Source organism: Leuciscus leuciscus, assembly GCF_965113295.1.
Source record: "Leuciscus leuciscus genome assembly, chromosome: 6".
NCBI classification, from domain to species: Eukaryota; Metazoa; Chordata; class Actinopteri; order Cypriniformes; family Leuciscidae; genus Leuciscus; species Leuciscus leuciscus.
Window position 1 is genome coordinate 11916144 of NC_138730.1, and position 21811 is coordinate 11937954.

Below are 21811 nucleotides of genomic sequence, written 5' to 3' on the forward strand. Positions count from 1 at the left end.
ACGGTTTTGAACGTGAGGTATTTCAGATCCACAGTGTCCAAAGGTTCGAAGGGATAAGCTTTCAGGGCCTCTAGGACCAAGACAAATCCCAGATCGGAACCGAGGGGGGCCGCGGGGGATTCATCCGGCTCCCTTAAGGAAGCGGATGATGAATTTTTCCCCCGTGCACCACTTGTTAAACACAGACCATTTTGACGCGTAGAGCCATCTCGTAGAGGGGGCTCTAGACTGCGTGATCGTGTTCACGACCCCTTTTGGCAAATCAACGAGTATCCGTTGATTCTCCACGCATGCAGAGACCAGCGCTCTGGATGGGGATGCCAGATCGAACCGCGGGCTTGAGAGAGAAGGTCTCTCCTCACCGGGATCGGCCATGGGGCTGAGTCTGCCAGCCGCATTAATTCCGGGAACCATGTCCGGTTCTCCCAGTGCGGGGCTATGAGGAGCACTGAGTGGCGCGTTTCTCTGATCCTCCCGATCACCTGGGGTAACAGCGAGATCGGGGGAAAAAGCGTACAGCGGGAGGCTGGGCCAGGCTCGGGCCAGCGCGTCCTCGCTCTTCGAGAAGAATATCGGGCAGTGGGCGTTGTTGTCTGACGCAAAGAGGTCGACTTTCGCTCTGCCGAACAGGCGCCATAGAAGCTGGACTGTCTGGTGGTGCAGAGACCATTCCCCGGGGGGAACGTTGTCTCTGGACAGTCTGTCTGGGCCGACGTTCAGGTGACCGGGCACATGCGCGGCTCTCAGCGAGCGCAGTGAGCCCTGAGCCCAAACGAGGAGGCGTTCCGCCAGTGCGCAGAGGATTTGGATCTGATCCCGCCCTGACGGTTCATGTAGGACACCACTGACATGTTGTCTGTGCGAACTAGTACATGGTGTCCTCGCAGGTATGGGAGAAAATGTTTCAGTGCATTCTCGACCGCTAGCATCTCCAGACAGTTTATGTGAAGGCATTTCTCCCGGTCTGACCAGAGGCCATAGACAGGTCTGCCCTCGAGAAGCGTTCCCCAACCTAGGTTGGAGGCGTCTGTCGAGATCGTTTTCCGGTGCGAGATAACTCCCATTGTAACTCCCCGTTGGTACCATTCGGCCGCCAGCCAGGGCTGCAGGGCTGAGACGCAGCCCTGATTCACACTGACTCGCGAGCCGCCGGCAATCCACGCTCTGCGGGGCGCTCTCGCTCTCAGCCAGCGCTGAAGCGGGCGCATGCGCAGTAAGCCCAGCTGAAGCACCGCTGCAGCTGAAGCCATGTGGCCCAACATCATCTGAAATGTTTTCAGGGGGAAACACCTGCCTTTCTGAAAAGACGCGGCGAGATGTCGAATACGGCGCGCGCGCTGTGTCGACAGTCTGGCCGTCATAGCCACCGAGTCCAGCTCTATTCCCAAAAAGAGATTGACTGACTGGGTATTAATGAGCTCTTGGTCCAGTTGACCGAGAGACCCAAGCTTTTCAGATGGCTGAGAAGCGCTAGTCTGTGGGATATGAGTTCTTCCTCTGACTGCGCTAGAATCAACCAGTCGTCCAAACAGTTCAGAATTCGCATGCCCTGTGTTCTCAGGGGAGCGAGGGCCGAGTCCATGCACTTCGTGAACGTACGGGGTGCTAAAGACAGGCCGAACGGGAGGACGGTGTATTGATATACCTGACCGTCGAAGGCGAATCTCAAGAATGGCCTGTGACGGGGTATAATCTGCATCTGAAAGATTGCGTCATTCAGATCGAGAGAAATAAACCAGTCCCTCGGGCGGATTTGCGCGAGGATTTGTCTGGTTATGAGCATTTTGAACGGCCGTCTCATAAGAGCTTTGTTCAAATATCTCAGATCTAATATGGGTCTGAGAGCTCCGTCCTTCTTGGGAACGAGGAAATAACGGCTGTAAAAGCCCGTCTCGGTCAGAGAAGGATGCACTCGTTCTATCGCCCCCTTGCACAATAGTTTCGCTATTTCTGTATGAAGCAGATGGGCTGCTTCTGTGTTCACTCTCGTCTCTGTCCGTGCTCGAAAGCGCGGGGGACGGCGAGCGAACTGCAGCGAATAGCCCTGTTTCACAATGTTCAGCACCCATTCTGACACGCCCGGGATAGCTTCCCACGCTTCCGCATGCATAGCTAGGGGTCGAATGGCCTCTGGGTCCCGGCCGCTGTACTGCGCGGGATAGGGAACTCCTAGCAGAGGAATTTGCGCGGTGCGCGCGCTGTCGATGCTGGGGAACGGGAGCTCGCTGATAGCGATAACTGGCTGGACTGCACTGAACGACTCGGTCACTTGGGACGGAGAACGTTTTGCAGAGAGAAACCCGTGACGCGAGAGCGGCGTGGGTGTTAATGTGTTTATCAGTAAGTGTGAGCGCTCGTGGGCGGGCACAGGGCTTACATTCATAACATGGCCAGTGTTGGGGAGCTTTATTTGATCTAACCCCCGGGGCAGCGGTTAGGTGTGAGCACTGACTCGTGGGCACAATTCCTACGCTTATCACTCGAGCGGCGCGTGCCCGCTTTGTGAGAGTGAGCTCTGTGAGAGACACAGGGGAGATCGTGCTTGTGTGTAGGGTTGAACACTGGGCTGTGGGCACATTTCCTACACTCAAAACACCGTCGGCGTGAGCCGAATAACCAGAATTAATACTCTTTTTCAGATTTCTCTGGGTCGCTGTGCGAACGGCGTTTGTGTGCAGGCGAGCGAGTTGTGTAACGCGAGCTCGGCAAAAGACACTTTTGTTGCCAGAGCCGGACTCGAACGCGGGTCTCTGGTGCGAAAGCCTAAGATTCTGCCACTGAGCCACAGGGGGAGAATACATAGGCTATCGGTTCGCGCGAGCATATTATAGAGCGTCGTCATGTTTCGTGTCGGCGTTAGCTTGCAGACGTGCGTGCATTGTAACAGGCTCGTTTACTGCAATATTAATATTTCCAGCCGCCTGAACTCAGAGGGGACTGAGAAATGTGTGAGGATTGGAGATTGGCCCGGCCTCAGCGGGGCAACAGATACTCTCTCCTCCTTTCGCCGGTGAGTGAGGCACGCGGGGTGCTGAACATTGCTCGTGACCGTCCGCTCTAACATCCCTTGAGAACGGGCGGTGGCTTTCTTGTAACGTAAAGAAAAACTAGCCCCGTGCTCGTCCGCTTCTGCGATCCCTTGTGAGCGGCACGGTCTGCGCGGCTCGAGCAGAGGGAGAGAGCGCGGGAAGAGGGGCGAGTAGCCAGAGAGTGTCATCATGTTTTGCAGGCGAGCGTGTACTGTGTAACAGGCTCGTTTATTGCAGTATTGATATTTCCAGTAGCCTGAACTTAGGAGGGGACTGAGAAATATGTGTGAATGGATGTGAAACACTCTTTTCTCCTTTCGCCGGGAGACGGGCGCGGGGTAGCTTTCTTGTAACGTAAAGAAAAACTAGCCCCGTGACCGTACGCTTCTGCAATCCCTTGTGAGCGGCACGGCCTGCGCGGCTCGAGCAGAGGGAGAGAGCGCGGGAAGAGGGGCGAGTAGCCAGAGAGCGTCATCATGTTTTGCAGGCGAGCGTGTACTGTGTAACAGGCTCGTTTATTGCAGTATTGATATTTCCAGTAGCCTGAACTTAGGAGGGGACTGAGAAATATGTGTGAATGGATGTGAAACACTCTTTTCTCCTTTCGCCGGGAGACGGGCGCGGGGGGCGGGGTAGCTTTCTTGTAACGTAAAGAAAAACTAGCCCCGTGACCGTACGCTTCTGCAATCCCTTGTGAGCGGCGCAGTTTGCGCGACTCGAACAGAGGGAGAGAGCGAGCCCCGTAATCGTCCGCATCTCTGACATCCCTTGTGAACGGCGCAGTTGCGCGGCTCGAACAGAGGGAGAGAGAGAGCGGGGAGTGGTGCGAGGCATTTGAAACAACGCCTCGTAGGAAATTTCGCTTTTAGAAGCGAGAGTATGTGTCGCAGCGGCGAACACACACAGCAGTAAAAGGATATGACGCCGGATAGCGAAGCAGGCACGGAAGGCTGAAGGCGGCGAAGACGGCCGGCTTCCTCAGACGCTTTCCTCGGCTTGCAGGCGCTGGTTTCGACGGCGGCGGCTTCTCTCAGAGTGCAGCGATGCGGAGAGCTTCGCTGAAGAGACGAAAATCAGGGTATCAGCCTCCGAGCCTTCCTTTTATACGCTAAGCCACTCCCATTCTGGCGGGCTGTGACAACATGTCCCTGGATTGATCTGGGACACACTCCTCACACCAACAATCGGCCCTCATGTTGTTTGCCGTGATCATACTCTGCCATCATTGCCACACATGGTCCAGCTCTGGCTGACAGGAGACATGCCATTGCCCACAGGAGGCCAACACCCACTAAGCAAAATTATGTTCAAAAGGCATCTTTTCAACATATTTGTCCCAAAAGCGTACATTGAAAAAACATCCTCCGAGGAGCCACTAGAAAGTTTTTATGACGGCTTTTTTTTTTTCTGATACAGACGTACATGGAACCTCTGTACAAGGTTAAAATCTAGTTCAAATGTGGTCATTGTGGAGATATTTTCGAAGTCATTTAAGGTCTCATTTAGATAATTTATACTGTTTCTGGACCAAATAAACACTCCCAGGATGCATTCAATTTAAACTCACGTTTATTTCAATGTAATTTCCATTTGTAATTGCAAAGCAAATAACATACAGGGTAGGGTGTGTTTGTTCAAAAATCATGAAAATAAAAGAAACCACTCACACCTTTAGACAACTGAGCATCTGTAATTCACACATCTTTGGATCGTGAGAGAAAACAGATCTGAAGGAAAGACTTTAGATAGTGTTTCCCACTGAGCCACTTGTGCTGCCCGTAATCACAGACATTAAATTAGATTGTCAATTAGAGGTGAAATTCCATACTTTATAGATTCATTAAAGATAGTTAAAATAAACGCATCTCTGCAAGTTTTGAAAAATTCATTAGTAAGCCCATCATTACCAGGAGATTTGTTGTCCTTGAGTTTCTTAATATTGTCGATAATTTCTGTAATACTAAGATCAATTTATGGTCGTGTCTTATTGTCTAAATCCAAGGGTTTGTCAAGGTCTGTGTATATCTCCCAAGCTCTATTTGTACCCAAGACATTTACCAAAGAGTTTGACAAGTTATTATTTGATTTTGTTTGGAAAAACAAACCTCATATATTTAAAGAAAAATATATTATGCAATCCATATGATCAGAGTGGTTTGAATGTTGTGGATTTTGACTTTTAAAATAAATTGGTTAAAATGTTTTATTACAAATAATTGCTCTATGTGGAATATATTTCTTAATTAATCAACTTGGTGGTATACATTTTTTCCTTTTTTCCGTATACATTTGATATTAACAAAATACCTCTTTGTTTATCTAATTTTCACAAGCAAGTCCCTTTGACATGGTGTTTGACTTTTAAACATAACTTCTCTCCTCCTTTTTTATTTGGAATAATAACACACCAAAGAAAAACTTTATTTTTTAGACATTGGTTTGAGTTATTAGTTGGTCAGTTGTTGAATTCTGACAGTCAGTTTTTGAGTATTACTGAACTATGTCTTACATTTAAGTGTCATATTTCTGTTAAATAATATTGTATTGTTATGAATGATATTTCTGCCAAAATTGTATCTCTATTCAGAAATCAGGGCACTTGGTGTAACACCGTAGGAAGTAAAGTCTCTTAACATTTGTTTTTAGATAAACTTGATTTAATTAATGATAAATGCAGTAACCAATCAATTAGATCTCTCAGAATATATCCATTGAAAGACACATTAGAGTGTTTTCATCTGGATATTGATTACAATTGCTTTGTTTTGTAATTGTGAAAGAGTCTATCTATTGTGCACTTATTTTTGAATGTCCCTGTTCATCTTTCTTTTGGTATGAGATGTCTCAATTTCTTAGTGTAAAAATTAACTGAATGTTTTACTTCATTCAAATGAATATGACTTTTCCAAAATAAAATAAAAAATATTTTATCGATGTTTTTTTGTTATTAGGAAAATGTTATATTCATCAAACTAAATGGAGTAACTCGAAACCCAATTTTGCTCTTTTTAAAACAGCCTTTAACATTTATTTAGAATCTGTAAAGTAAAAAAAAAAAAAAAAGTCGAAAAGCCCAAAGAACTGTATCTATACTAAAATAATTGAACATATGACTTGATATGTCTGTGATGCCCTTTATTTTCAAGTTTCATTTTTTGTTTATTTTTATTTAAATTATTGTTGTGTTTCAATTTACACTTACAAAATGTGAAAATGTGTAAAAGAAAGTTGTCAAGAACTTGCTATTGAATTGTGTAATTGTCAAAGTTCAAAGTAAAAAAAAAAAGAGCTCGCTGCAGTTCTATTTTTCACCACAGATTTACATTTGAGAATTTGTGGGGCGCTGTAGAGCTGGGGAGGCCCCTGCCTTAGTATCATAAATAGCCAACATGCTTAAATGCTTAAATCCATACTACATTTCCGGAAAATGGGGAGGGGAGGGGAGGGGAGGGGAGGGGAGGGGACAAATGGAAAGAGTGACCAATGTTTTCACACTTCAGGACATCAATACTAAGTCTTGTTTACCTCTGAAATGGTTTACCTCTATCAAGGACAAATGGGGAAACAGCAGTGAGAGGAATCATATATTTGGAAACATTCTTTTTTTTTTTTTTTTTTTTTACAATATATATCTACATATCAGAAATAAATAAACAACACAACAATAATAACAATAACACAGGTAACAAGGTAAACAGAATAGAATTAACATTAATTAAGTAATTTAGCAGAAAATATACCAAAATAGGTACTAATAAGTTATTATTTACAGGATTCTTATTACAAGATTTATACATGTACACATTGAGCAATAATACAATATAGGTACAATATATACAAGGGGATGAGGTAATGCAGTGCAATAGTATGCAATGTTAAGCTGATACACTCACCTAAAGGATTATTAGGAACACCATAATACTGTGTTTGACCCCCTTTCGCCTTCAGAACTGCCTTAATTCTACGTGGCATTGATTCAACAAGGTGCTGAAAGCATTCTTTAGAAATGTTGGCCCATATTGATAGGATAGCATCTTGCAGTTGATGGAGATTTGTGGGATGCACATCCAGGGCACGAAGCTCCCGTTCCACCACATCCCAAAGATGCTCTATTGGGTTGAGATCTGGTGGGCTCGAGGACATGCTCTTTACCGAAGAGCACCTCAGCCTGCTGATTCAGGCACTGAATCTGCCGCGGGTCCATACAACACGTCTGCCTGCCATGACCACCAGCAACCCGGAGTGATTCCATGCGGCTGTTCCACTGCACAGCAAATGCAATCAGATACACCTGAAAGACATGACCATTCATGCATTATTGTACATCAAAGCTGTTTATACTTACTTGGAATGGCATAACTCCACATCTCTGTGAGGGAATGGCATTGTACAGGTGTGAGTGCAAGTCCTCCAAGGAGTTACTGCCTCGCCGACACCTGTACTTGTTCAGGCGGACACCATTCAGCACCACCACCTTCACTGACACATACAGCTGTATGCCAGGGGGGTCCTATAAAACATATGTTGCTTATTTATTATGGTGTCTGTGAGTTTAAGTTTGTATGATTTTACAATGATTAGTTCAAAAATGTTTACCCACCTGCATACAACTAAGATGCTTGCTTGCAGTTGCCCAGTGAGAATCCACTGCCTGTGCTGATTTGATCAGGTGGATTCCATCAATGTCAAGGCCTGCAGGTCCCTTGAACTCCGTAATGATGGACTCAATTGCTGAAGCTGTCTCCTGTAACAATCATTCACATTTATTTTATACAGTTATATCGCTTAAAATGTGAAATTATTTCAATAATTGGAAGTATTTCCAAAATGAAATATAGTAGTGTGACAACTTAGTTAATTTTAGTGAAGTATGTTTTGAGCTTCTTATACATAAAGATTGTACATGGATTAATATTACACTTAACCTCAACCCCACGGGTGATCCGTCTGACATAGCACCTGATCTGGTGAGGTTTAAGGCTATCATGTCCTCGTCTGAAAGACTGGCGTACAACTCCTGGTTGCCCTTCCTGACTGCCTGGATTAGGAGCATCATATCGTCCTTGTAGTATGCCAGCACTGCACTTGCAAGGGCACTCATAAACACCCCATACTGGGCATGGCTCTGTTTTATGACAACAGCATTCCAGCCATGCAGCCAGTGTCGGATATCCAGTCTGACCACCGTGCCCTTCTGCACCCAGTCCCCGAACAGATTCTCCAGGAAGGACGAACCACTGTCACTGAAACAATATAAATTCAGCATGTGTTCTTTGTTTTTTTTAACATTAAATGAATGACAAATTTTTTAGGGCATATGGATGTGTTATTACCTACCGACAACAGTTGTTATCTGCATATATGACAGTTGGTGCAGGAGCCCTAGCTCGTTCAAAGCGGGCCACACATTCTGTCTAAAAGAGAAATTTTCTACGAGGCATTGTTTCAAATGCCTCGCACCTCTCTCCCCGCTCTCTCTCTCCCTCTGTTCGAGCCGCACAAACTGCGCCGCTCACAAGGGATGTTAGAAGCGGACAGTCACGGGGCTAGCTTCCTTGCATTCTCTTCCTCTTTTCGAGCCGCGCAAACTGCGCCGTTCACAAGGGATGGCAGAAGCGGACAGTCTGAGCTAGCTTCCTCGCTCCCCCTCTGTTCGAGCCGCGCAAACGGCGCCGCTCACAAGGGATGTCAGAAAGCGGACGGTCACGGGCTAGCTTCCCTTACGTTACAGGAAAGCTGCGCGCCCCTCTTCCCGCGCTCTCCCCCTCTGTTCGAGCCGCGCAAACGGCGCCGCTCACGAGGTATGTCAGAAGTGGACGGTCACGGGCTAGCTTCCTTTATGTTTCAAGAAAGCTACCCCGCCCCGTTCACGCGCGTCACTCACACATTTCTCAGTCCCCTCCTAAGTTCAGGTGACTGGAAATATCAATATTGCAGTAAACGAGCCTGTTATAATACATGCACGCCTGCAAACAAACGCTGTCACAAGACATGATGACGCTCTCTGGCTATTCGCCTATTACAACATCTTCCCGATCTCTCTCCCTTTGTCCGAGCTGCGCAAACTGCGCCGTTCTCAAGGGATGTCAGAGTGGACGGTCACGAGCAATGTTCAGCACCCCGCGTGCCTCACTCACTGGTGAAAGGAGGAAGAAAAAGTGTTTTAGTCCCGCCAAGGCCGGACCAACCTCCAATTCTCACACATTTCTCAGTCCCCTCTAAGTTCAGGCAGCTGGAAATACTAATATTGCAGTAAACGAGCCTGTTATAATATATGCACGCCTGCAAACAGACGCCGTCACAAGACATGTTGACGCTCTCTTATATGGTTGCGCTAACTGAAAGCTTATGTATTTACCCCCTGTGGCTCAGTGGTGGACTCTTTTCGCGCCAGAGACCAGTGTTCGAATCCCGGGTCTGCCGGCAGACAGAATTATGCCGTTGAAGCTTTTGCTCTGTCAGTCCCCTTTAAAAAGGCAACTGCAGATGTGTATTTTGCAGCCAACGAGCGCTTTGTACAACCCGCTCGCCTGCACCCTAATGTTGACGCTCTCTTATGTGCTCGCGCTAACTGAAAGCTTATGTGTTTCCCTCGGTGGCGGAATCTTAGGCTTTTCGCGCCAGAGACCCGTGTTCGAATCCCGGGTCTGCAGAATTATGCCGTCAAAGCTTTCGCTCTGTCAGTTCCCTTAAAAAGGCAATTGCAGATGTGTATTTTGCAGCCAACGAGCGCGTTGTACAACCCGCTCGCCTGCACCCTAATGTTGACGCTCTCTTATATGCTCGCGCTGCTGACCGCCTTTCCCCACACATGATACATAGACCGGCAGAGCCGCTCTGTGTGAGCCGCTATGAAGTGCTTATTACATGTGCTGGCCCGCGTTGCTGGCCGCCTGTTCCCGCATGTTGTGTTCCCCGAGCTCCCCTGGGACTCATGCAATGGATGCTCGGCTTTGTATATTATTCTTTGTATAGGAGTCAACTATCAACTCTACCAGTGTATTCGGCCCCGTACTATCCATTTTTTTTGGACTCCCTTTCAAAGTAATTCCTTATTTGTAGATACCGATAAAAATCATTTTTCTCCAAATCATAATTTTCTTTTAATTCAGCAAAACTTTTACATTTTCCATGTGTAACAAAGGTGCACAAAGCAGTCAAACCTTTAGTTACCCATCTCCTAAATCCTACATCGAGGAGCCCTGGTTTAAAAAATGTATCTAATGCCACCCATCTTAACAATTTTATCTTATTTTTTAGGTTATACTGCTCAACCAGTTTAAACCATATCTCAAGTGTAGTGACTGATATTTGATCTAGATTCTTTTTTGATGCCAACATTTTTTCTTTATCACCTAAAAGGGACTGTATAGGTACACTCTGGTTTGCAAGCTCTATATCCTTCCATTTCGATATGTAGCTAGGGTTACATAGGCATAAACATGGTCTAATTTGTGCAGCGTAAAAATATTCCAGTAAATTTGGTAGGGCTAGTCCACCTTTGTCTTTTGCTAGCTTGTAGAGTTGTGTATCTTATTCGAGGTTTTTTCCCCTCCCAAATAAATCTTGAAATCGTCCTGTCCCAGGCCCTGAACTGAATCTTAGGGATCGTTACTGGTAAAGCTTGGAAAAGATACAATAATCTCGGGACAACATTCATTTTCACGACCTCTATTCGCGAGCTGAATTCCATAGGTAGAGTCGTCCATCTCTCAATGTCACTTTGGATGTCCTTATTAAAAATATTATAATTATTACAATATAGTTCTGAATATGCTTTTGTTAGAAATACCCCCAGGTACTTAATGTGTTTGCGTCCCATTTTAGGTTATATTTTTTGTCTAATTAGTTGTGATGGGGAATAATTAAATGATAGAACCTGAGTTTTTGAGACATTTAATTTATATCCAGATAGTTTCCCATAATCTTCCAGTAGGTTCATAAGTAATGGGAGAGCAGTTTCAGGCTCCTTAAGATAAATAATGACATCATCAGCAAACAACCCAATTACATGATGGTCATTTCCAATTCTTATCCCACCCAATCTTCACTTTGCCTTACTGCTTGGGCCAAGGGTTCAATATAAAGAGCAAAAAGAGTGGGGCAAAAGTGACGCCAAGGGGTCCTGGCCAAGCGTCCATATGTGACGAGCTGGGAGTGAGAATGTGTTGGTTTTAAAGTTTAAGGCACATCGTTTTGAACAGATTCATTATTTTTTACTCCAAAAACGCATTCTCATACAATGATCGTATTTCTCCATTGGGTGAGGTGGATTATCCTATCGAAGAGTGAATAAATCAGTAAGTTAGTGAATATAACTTAACTAAAACATGAATTAACTTTTTGAACTACTAAAGTAGTTAGTTAACTTCTATCAGAGTTAGTACTGGCTGCAGATAAAGTCCTAATTGTTGGTGTTTTAATATACATGTAGATAACGAAAAAGATGCATTGGGATTGGCATTTAAAGACATTCTGAACTCTACTGGAGTTAGACAACACGTGTCAGGACCTACTCATTGTCGTAATCATACTCTTGTCAAGTCAAGTCACCTTTATTTATATAGAGCTTTTTACAATACAGATTGTATCAAAGCAGCTTCACATTGACAACATAGAAAATTGCATCATCGTCCACCCATAATAAGGCAGATCAATAATATTGTTGAATATTAAATGTCCCCAACTAAGCAAGCCAAAAGCCAAGGCAACAGTGGCAAGGAACCAAAACTCCATCAGTGACAGAATGGAGAAAGAAACCTTGGGAGAACCCAGGCTCAGTCGGGGGCCAGTTCTCCTCTGGCCAATGAGCGAACAGTGTATGATTATGATCCAGGCAGAATTACAGGTCAGAAGTCAGATTGGATCAAAACATTCAGAATATTTATCCAGTTCCATTTGTTTGGAAGTCGGAGTCATCTCGCCGGTATGGAGAGGAGTTTGTTGAGGATCAGTGCCGATAGCTGTCGTGTCGATGAGGCCTTCACATGGCTGATGAGGCTGGCACTTCAGGGATATGTCATAGTCAGGGATGGAACAGGAGTCAGACAGGTGGTAAGTGAAATGTAGCTTTATTAACAGAAACACGGAACCATATGGAGATATGGTGAGTATGCAAGCAGATGATAATCAGACAGGAACTTAAAGGGATACTCCACTTTTTTCGGAAATAGGCTCATTTTGCAACTCCCCCAGAGTTAAACAGTTGAGTTTTATCATTTTGGAATCCATTCAGCCGAACTCCGGGTCTGGCGGTACCACTTTTAGCATAGCTTAGCATAATGAATTGAACCGGACAAGTCCATTAGCATCTCTCTCAAAAAAATTAACAAAGAGTTTCGATATTTTTCCTATTTAAAACTTGACTCTTCTGTAGTTAAATCGTGTACTAAAACCGACGGAAAATGAAAAGTTGCGATTTTCTAGGCTGATATGGCTAGGAACTATACTCTCATTCCTGCGTAATAATCAAGAAACTTTGCTGCAGTACCATGGGTGAAGCAGGCGTAATGATATCTCCGTCTATAATGATATAAACATCATTAGTGCCGATGTGAATAATGATCTTAGAGAATTTACGATTAGCATTAGCCAGCACTTTTAAATTTGCTTTGATGTCAGGCACTCTGGCTCCCGGTAAACATGTGACTATGGTGGCTGGTGGCTCTATTTTCACGTTCCGTGTGCTCGAATCACCAATAACTAGGGCACAATCAACAGGATTCACAGTGGGTGTTTCACTGAGTGTGGAGAATCTGTTTGATGTTGTAATCGGAACGGAAGAGCGGTGTTTTGTCCCGCGACTACAGCGCCTCACCGTCACCCAGTTGCCCTGCTGCACGGGCTCTACAGCCGGAACCGAACAGTGTACAGAGTTCACTAAGCTAGGCGCATCCACAGCAGTATCTAAAGCTCTAGCACTCTTACTATCCTCAATTAAAGTTTGGATGCGTGTCTCTAGTTCTGAAATCTTCTCCGTCAGCCTGACTATCACACATAAATCCTATATTGCCAACAGAGAAGGCTATGCAAAACATGTGACATGAAGTCCAGGTGACAATAACAGGACAAGACATTACTCACCGTGTTTGTTGACTGATTCTTACTCACCTGGGCTTTACGGAGCTTACAGCACCGAAGCAAACAAACTCACAGCAGGCAGCGAGGCAGACAGGAGCAATCGATCAGCGATCAGTCAATTTCGTTGTCAAACTTCTAGCTTTGAACTGACAGAGTGTGTCTGCTTCCCAGACAATGGTAGGTAGACTGTTCCAGAGTTTTGGTGCTAAATAGGAAAAGGATCTACCGCCAGCAGTATTATCAACTGGCCGGAATTTTGAGATCTCAATAGACATGAAGGATTATAATGCGTTAAGAGCTCGCTCAAGCACTGCGGAGGTAAACCATTTAGTGCTTTGTAAGTAATCAGCAATATTTTAAAATCTATGCGATGTTTAATAGGCAGCCAATGCAGTGTTGACAGAAACGGGCTAATATGGTCATACTTCCTGGTTCTGGTAAGAACTCGAGCTGCTGCGTTTTGGACCAGCTGTAGTTTGTTTATTAAGCGTGCAGGGCAACCACCCAGTAGAGCATTACAATAATCTAGCCTTGATGTCATGAACGTGATGTTCCAGCACTTTAGACACAGTTGCTCCGTTGCGCTTAAAGAAGATTAAAGAAAATAGTCCAACGGCGTGGTACAACGAGCACACTCGGCCCTTAAGAGAGCAGCCAGAAAATTGGAGTGTTGCTGGAAGAAAACAAAACTAGAGGTATTTCGCATTTCATGGAAAGAGAGTTCGATTGCGTACACAGAGGCCTTAAAAGCTGCTGGATCTGCTTATTTTTCAAACCTATTAGAAGAAAATAAACAAAACCCTAGGAGTTTATTTGAAATAGTGGCTAAACTAACAAAAAATAAATCTTCAACCCCAGAAGTTTTCAAGCAGCACAGCAGTAATGACTTTATGAACTTCTCTACTAACAAGATTGATAATATCAGGGAGAAAATTATAACTATGCAACCGTCTACTACAGTATCGCATCAGGCAGTGCATTGTAGTGTCCTTGAAGAAAAATTTGATTCATTCGTTGCTATAGAAGAGGAAGAATTTACTAAACTCGTAAAATCATCTAAATCGACAACATGTATGTTAAACCCTATACCGACTAAGCTATTGAAAGAGATGCTTCCAGAGGTCACAGATCCTCTTCTTAATATCATTAATTCGTCTTTGTCTCTAGGATACGTACCAAAAACCTTTAAGCTGGCTATGATTAAACCGCTTGTAATAAAAATGCAACTTGATCCTACAGAATTAGTCAATTACAGGCCGATCTCGAATCTGCCTTTTCTGTCAAAGATATTAGAAAAGGCGGTATCCTCACAACTGTGTTCCTTTCTTGAAAGAAATGATATCTGTGAGGATTTTCAGTCAGGATTTAGACCGTACCATAGTACTGAGACTGCTCTCATTAGAGTTACAAATGATTTTCTCTTATCATCCGATCGTGGTTGTATCTCTCTATTAGTGTTACTCGATCTTAGTGCTGCATTTGACACTATTGACCACAACATTCTTTTAAATAGACTCAAAATGATGTTGGCATTAGTGGAATTGCACTAGCATGGTTTAAATCATACTTATCATGTGACCGTTATCAGTTTGTAGCAGTAAATGAAGAGATGTCTTATCGATCACAAGTTCAGTATGGCGTACCACAAGGCTCAGTACTAGGACCGTTGCTGTTCACTCTGTACATGCTACCCTTAGGAGATATCATTAGGAAACATGGAATTAGCTTTCACTGTTATGCTGATGATACTCAGCTTTATATATCTTCAAAACCAATTTTAAACAAAACGAAACTTACCAATTCACAAAATTAACAGAATGCATAGCTGATATAAAAAATTGGATGACTAGTAATTTCCTACTTCTAAATTCTGAAAAAACAGATTCTAATTATTGGACAAAAAACTCCCACACGTAATAACCTAGAATACCGCCTGCTATTCAATCAGTTGTCAGCTATCGGGTAGTCTTCCGAAATTTAAAAGACATACACCAATACAAAAGAAACGAAACCGAAAGAAAATAATACAGTCGGACCTTGCACTCTAAAAACTGCTGGGTTAAAAAATAACCCAACCTTAACCACACCGCTGGGTCACTATTGGACAGAACACGCGCTGGGTTGGTTTGACCCAAGTGCTGGGTTTTACCATTTAACCCATATTTCTGGGTCATTCGACCCAACCAGTGGGTGAAATTAACCCTCTTGCTGGGTTAAGTCTTACTCATGTGCTGGGTTATTTCTTGTCTCATTGCCTTAATAAAATTAGTAACAAATATTTGTTATATTACGAATGTAAAATAATTATTATCTCTTTAATACAATAAACCAGAGAGGCCACTGTATATGTGATTTCAATCTCTTTTTTTATTTTTTTTTATACATTTCTTTAATACTTTTCTTTATCGAATACAAATGTTAATCAATGTCAAAGGTCTGACATGTCCCCCTCGTCTCATCCCTGAGGCACAGAATGTGCAGCAATGCTCCAGTCTCATTTTGTAAATATTCAACCATGTTGGTCCTCACCTGTTGATTACACAATCAAGTTAAGTCATCTTTATTTATATACCGCTTTTTACAATACAGATTGTATCAAAGCAGCTTCACAGTGATACTGTAACATGAAAAAATACAACAAAGTTTGTTTCTAGAAGAAAATTGCATCATCGTCCAGCTTAAGGCAGATCAGTAATATTGTTGAATATTAAATGTCTCCAACTAAGCAAGCCAAAAGCCAAGGCAACAGTGGCAAGGAACCAAAACTCCATCAGTGACAGAATGGAGAAAAAAACCTTCGGAGAACCCAGGCTCAGTCTCAGTTCTCCTCTGGCCATCGAGCGAACAGTGTATAATTATGATCCAGGCAGCATTACAGGTCAGAATTCAGATTGAATCAGAACATTCCGAATATTTATCCAGTTCCATCTGGTTGGAAGTCGGAGTCATCACACCGGTATGGAGACGAGTTTGTTGAGGATCAGTCGTGTCGATGAGGCCTTCACAGGGCTGATAAGGCTGGCACTTCAGGGATGCGTCATGGATGGGTCCAGGCGCAGGTCCACCTTCTGATCTGGATACGGCCCGGATCCGGCTGACTTCAGTAAACCTCAGAATAAACAGAAAGACTAACATTAGCGTAGATGCCATTCTTCTTATGAAATAATGAGTACATCAGGTGTTATAGGAAAGTGTACCCGGTTCCGGCTGACCTAATGCAGCCTAATAATCATTTAACTAATTTGAATAATAGAAATGTATAATGTTCTATATGAATGCCAGGTAAAAGAGATGTGTTTTTAGTCTAGATTTAAACTGACAGAGTGTGTCTGCTTCCCGGACAATCACTTAAGAGTGTTGCAATAAAACTGACATGCAAGTTAAGCTTTTTTTTGTGGAAGTATCAATTTATTATTGAATATGCAATTAAAATGATTGCAAACATTACCAAATGACCAAATGTGAAAAACAAACAAAATGTGTATTCAGTATTTGCAAACTGAATTATAGTAATAGTAATAAAAGAGTAATTTGGACAAATATTATCAACATTAAGGCATTAAAATAAAACATTACTTTATCAAAAGTAAAATATTACTGTAATGTTGATAGTGTCTTTAACATTAAAACTCACAAACCCACAAAGCTGCTCATTAATCTCCTGACTGGCAGCGCTGATGATCGCCTCGTTTAAATGTTACACAATAAAATGAAAGATGACATGCATGGTGGTAGGGTAGGTTATCATGTAAGTCTACAATATTGACGATCATTTGTTCAACTAAAAGGGTATAATTTTCTTCTCAAAACTGGTGCCTGTCCATTTATTTCTCCTTTCCTCAGTCGCTGTTTATAAAGATTGCAAGTCATACATTTACAAAAAAAAACTATATCAAGCTCTTGAAAGGGCAGAAATGATGGTTCGAGACATTACAGAAGACACACGCAGACTGTGCTGGAACTTACCTCAGTCACTTCTTCTGACGAGTATTTCTAAAACTATGCCAGCAGACTTTTCACTCACAACTCACTAGCTAGCCTACATTAGAGATAGCCTGGCTAACGTCAGACCTCTTCTCATTGAGATGTGGTCTGGGAACCACGTTCATTTTCTCGTATTTGAGGCGTGGTTTACGAATGCCCAGAGCAGTTTATTGGGCGTACGAATGTCTATGAAATGCGCCTGTACGTAGCTCATAGCCAATCGTTTCAATTATACCAGACGACGTATGTAGAGCGACAGAAGTTCGACGAGGAAGAAGACGAAATAAACTTGCGTTTTAAACTACTTAGAACACTATCTAAGGCTGCATCGAAAGGTAACTTCGCGTCTGATGCTATGTTGGATCCATAGATATAAAGAAACTGCTTCGGTGTGTCGCATAGACGTCGTCATCGTCTTGCTGCTCCCGTTCTGTGATTGGTTCCCTTTTTGAGGGGAAAATCTGGTCCATGGTGTCCAGGCTGCCTAGCAGCGTGAATAAAATCGTGCTGCGCACAAGGCAGAATGGGGAAACCCAGGCTACATTAGAGACTAATTTCCCGCTGATTTTACGTGCGAGCCCTGTGAGAGATACTGCACGTATGGATTTCATACAAAAGGCTTTTCTCACTTTTAAATACGCAACTTCCACAATGAATAGGCCTCCGATTACGTGATGAATTTAGAATTTAAACTGCATATTTAAAAAAGGCTGCTGATATAGCTAGTTTAATTTCAACTAAGGATTTAACGATGCAGCATTTTGTCAAAAAATCTAACCGGCTAGCTGTGGCTATTTAATGTTTCACAGAATAAATACGTTACCCCTCACACTTCCATATCAAAGACTGTATGTTGAACAGTGAAATTAGCTTGCTGCTACCACCACAACTTATTAAAAATATAGGTAAACATTCATATTAACTCACCATAAAACACTGCCTGCTCCGAGTGGCGTGCTCCTCGAGTCAGATGTGAAGAATCCAGAAAGTTCCGCAAAGAATGAAAAAGTAACCCAATTACTATTTGTGAATGACCCTTGCAACTCATTTTACCCAGCATGAGCAACCCAATAATGTGTTTACAGTACCCCAAACAACCCAACATTTTGACATAGCACAATCAACCTAACAATTTGTTTACAGAAACAACCCAGCATTTTTTTGAGTGTGGGGTCGAACCCCTGTCATTAAGAGCAAACCGACACCGCTGCCCGTGCAAGCATACCAATGCCCTATTGAAGGTTGTAAGTTTGCTGGGAAATCTAATGTATTTCACAGACATGAATGTAAACAGAGGCTAAAATCATACCCACATATGATAAAGGAAAAAGGGGGATACACGCGCCCAATAAAGAAATAAAAAATATGACACGATAAAAGTCCAAACACTAGTCCTAACAACGTTAGAAAAACAAAACCCGATCATTCAGATCGACAATCTACTACATAAGTCTTTCCATCTACTTCATTAGATGGGCTGAACTTTGAAGAAAAGGGAGGGGCTGATTATAATATTATACAAAACGCCGCTTTTTACAGTGTCTTTGTCAGACGCAAATTACGGCGCACTATGGATGGCCTGCGGCATCAGAAACGGCGTCATTGGCTGTATGAATAAAACGCCGATAATGATGGCGATTTTGCTGTGGTTCTGTTGTACCACAGAAAAAAACGCGAATGAAAGGCGTTTGGTTAGTGGCGAAATTTGCCCCTTTTGGCGTTCCATACAGTCGAGGCTGCAGGAGCTGCGGTCAAGACGTGCAGCTGAAATGGAGGTTTGTTTATTATTGGTCAAGACGTCATTTTAGATACATTCAGCCTTTCCCCCAATATATATATATACTAACAAATTGTTTTGCGTTGTAGGTAAAACTGCATTCCCTGGAGTCTGTGCAGAAGGACAGGCTGTTGAATACAATCCAAGGTTGCCAGGTCTTATGTTTGATGTGATGGCCATGTTTGAGGTATCCCAGAGCCCTGACCCTGTTGGAGATGTCCTGCATTGGTGCACTTGCACCAATTGCAGACAGAAAAATGGACACAGACCTGGAAAGGCTTTGCTGTCACCAGATACCTGCAAAATGCATAAGCAACATGGCACACATGGAGTTCTATGTGTTGAATGAGGGGGTGTTGCGGCTGGCCCGTGCGGCCTGGAATAACATTTTTGCTGTTGATGACAGCCAGGAGCCGGGTGTAGAACAGCGTCAATATAGACATGCCGCCTACAGACAGTTTGTGCTGTGGCAGCATGGCCAGAGTGCGAATTACCCCACCATAATTGGGGGGTACTGCTCCTTCACTTCTTCTATGACCATCATGGTCCACTACCATATCAATCCCCACCGTGATCGCCAAGTGCAACATGTGTTGTGCAACACACATACAAGGTCTAAACATGCAACAAACTGATAATCAGTAGGCTACAGAATATCTCATTGTTATTATATATCCAAAAGAGAACTGTTTTGATCAACTCCCAAAAGTTAGAAGTTAAGTGCACTGAAATACCATTCTAATTACTAGTAAATAGTAATACCTTTACAAGAAGCCTATTGCCTATTTCAGGGTTTTCCTGGCTCAAAATGAGGCGGAGGTGGTAAAATCATAATAAAGTATTTTAATAATAAATAAGATAATTAAATGTGTATTTTTTTTGTAGATAATATGTTAATATTGGTAATATGTTTACCACATTTTTTTGTTGGTGGAGCTTGGTATCTCTAGGGGGTTCGGGGGGTTCTCATTCCCCCCCCCCGTAAGATTTTGTTTTACATTTTAAAAATAAATTCATTAATCTGGTGCACTTTGAGTCACCCGAATCCACTACTAAAAATAAATAATCCACCCGCAAACCGCCTATATTTAGATATCTGCATCTGATCATCACATTACAATTATTCAAATTCTTAGTGTTAAGCATGATAATATGGTAACATATCACACTTAAAATAAAAGTTCTTCTTTTGGCAAAATTACATTTCCTTAATAGCCTAAACAGAGGCTTTACTCCCTTCAAGCTTAAATTGTCAATGTTTCATTACATCACTGTTTGAAAACACTCAGAATAATTTGTTTTACCTTTATAAAGGGCATTTTCCCCTAATTTTATTAAATGTATGCTCCATCTTTCATTTCAAATTCTTAAATTTGATAAATATATTCAATTAAAATAATTAGACACTAGGCTGTTACCAATAAAATTAAATAATTTACATTGAAAAATTATAACTGTATTAAATTAGATTATTTTAAATATTTTTGAATATACAAATAAGGAATGTTGAAAAGAATGATACTTTCTGAAACTAGCGTTTTGTCATTCAACGTTGACACTTGCTTGAGAAGTTGAAGTCGTTCTCTATCTCCGCCATGGTGGTTAAAAATGGAACGGTCCACAATAGGGGTGTCTGAAATCGCTTTACATTAAAATGTTCCTACAGTGAAAATAGGAGTTGACTTGTATTGTATTGTAACTGTAATTATATTTTTTCACAATATCAGAAAAATGATCTGACCCCCCCAAAACTGATATTTCTGTCCCCCTGTGTTTTGGAGCACACTAGCTTATAACAGTGGCTGACATATTCATCCTAAAAGCCAAAAATCTTTAAATAGGGCACTATTTGAGGGAACAGCCCGAAACTATTGTGGACGTTATTGAGAGCACTTATTCAATCTCACATTCAATCCCACTACAGGAACTGTGTTCTAGAAATAAATGATATATTGATATGAGGGTGGGTAGGTAGGCAGGCATAGATTCAGAGGCATAAGGTACTGTAAGTATTACAAACAATAATAAAACAATGCATTGACATTTACTTTTTACTTTTGATACTTAAGTACTTTTAAAAACAAGTAACGTTACTTCTGTACTTTTACTCAAGTAAAAATCAGTCTTTTCAACTTTTACTTGTAACTGAGTAATATTTGACCAGAAGTATCTGTAACTTACTTTGTCCATCTCTGGGCAGCGGATCCTGATCACGGTCATCAGAATCGGGCCTCCAAACCTCCCGACCAGCCGTCTGACAGAAAGCAGCTCTCCTGGATCTGGAGTGCTCTAAGGATGGAATATTTCACATATCACATAACGTTAGTTTAATCATAATCAATAATCAATGTCTGTGGTCAATTACAGATTTTTACTTCAGTTAAGTTACTCAAATTCAATTCAAGTTTATTTCACATGCAATGAATCAAATAAATGGGATCAAATGGGATCAGTCAGTCATTGCACAACACACCATAACAAATTAAGTAAAAATTAAAGCACTCACTTCCTCTTCCACCCATCATGCGATTACGAGCCATCGCCAACCTGCAAGAAAATCAGAACAAAATACAAGACAAGACAATACAATACAAATCTCCTCAGAAATAACGTTACTGTTTCATTTCATTAGCCTCCAGACTTGCTTAAAAAAAAAAAAAAAAAACAGAACCATTAAAGCTATTTTTGTGACAGTAACGTCATATAATATATAATATTATAATATTGAAAGTATTGATTTTAGAAATATATCTTATTACGTATGGTATACATAAAATATTGTGCTTTTTATTTATTTATTTAAATTACAAACATTTCAAGTAGCCTACAATGCAACAAAAAAACTAAATGAATACAAGGCACTGTAAATACAATTCAAAATGTATAAACCAAAGAATAACAACAACTAAAGTATAAATGTACATATTAATAATAAAATAAA

The 21811-nt window shown here is 42.2% G+C and overlaps 2 long non-coding RNA genes across 2 annotated transcripts in view; both read right to left on the minus strand.

Moving 5' to 3' along the window:
• LOC309501882 overlaps positions 1-21811 on the minus strand; it is a 49558-nt gene that overhangs the window by 11594 nt on the left and 16153 nt on the right. The window lies entirely within an intron of this gene.
• LOC309501903 lies at positions 6707-8025 on the minus strand. The gene is made up of 3 exons (XR_014207050.1): positions 7630-8025; positions 7375-7539; positions 6707-7320 (listed from the first exon to the last, which is right to left on the minus strand). It is a non-coding gene; the product is annotated as an uncharacterized lncRNA (long non-coding RNA).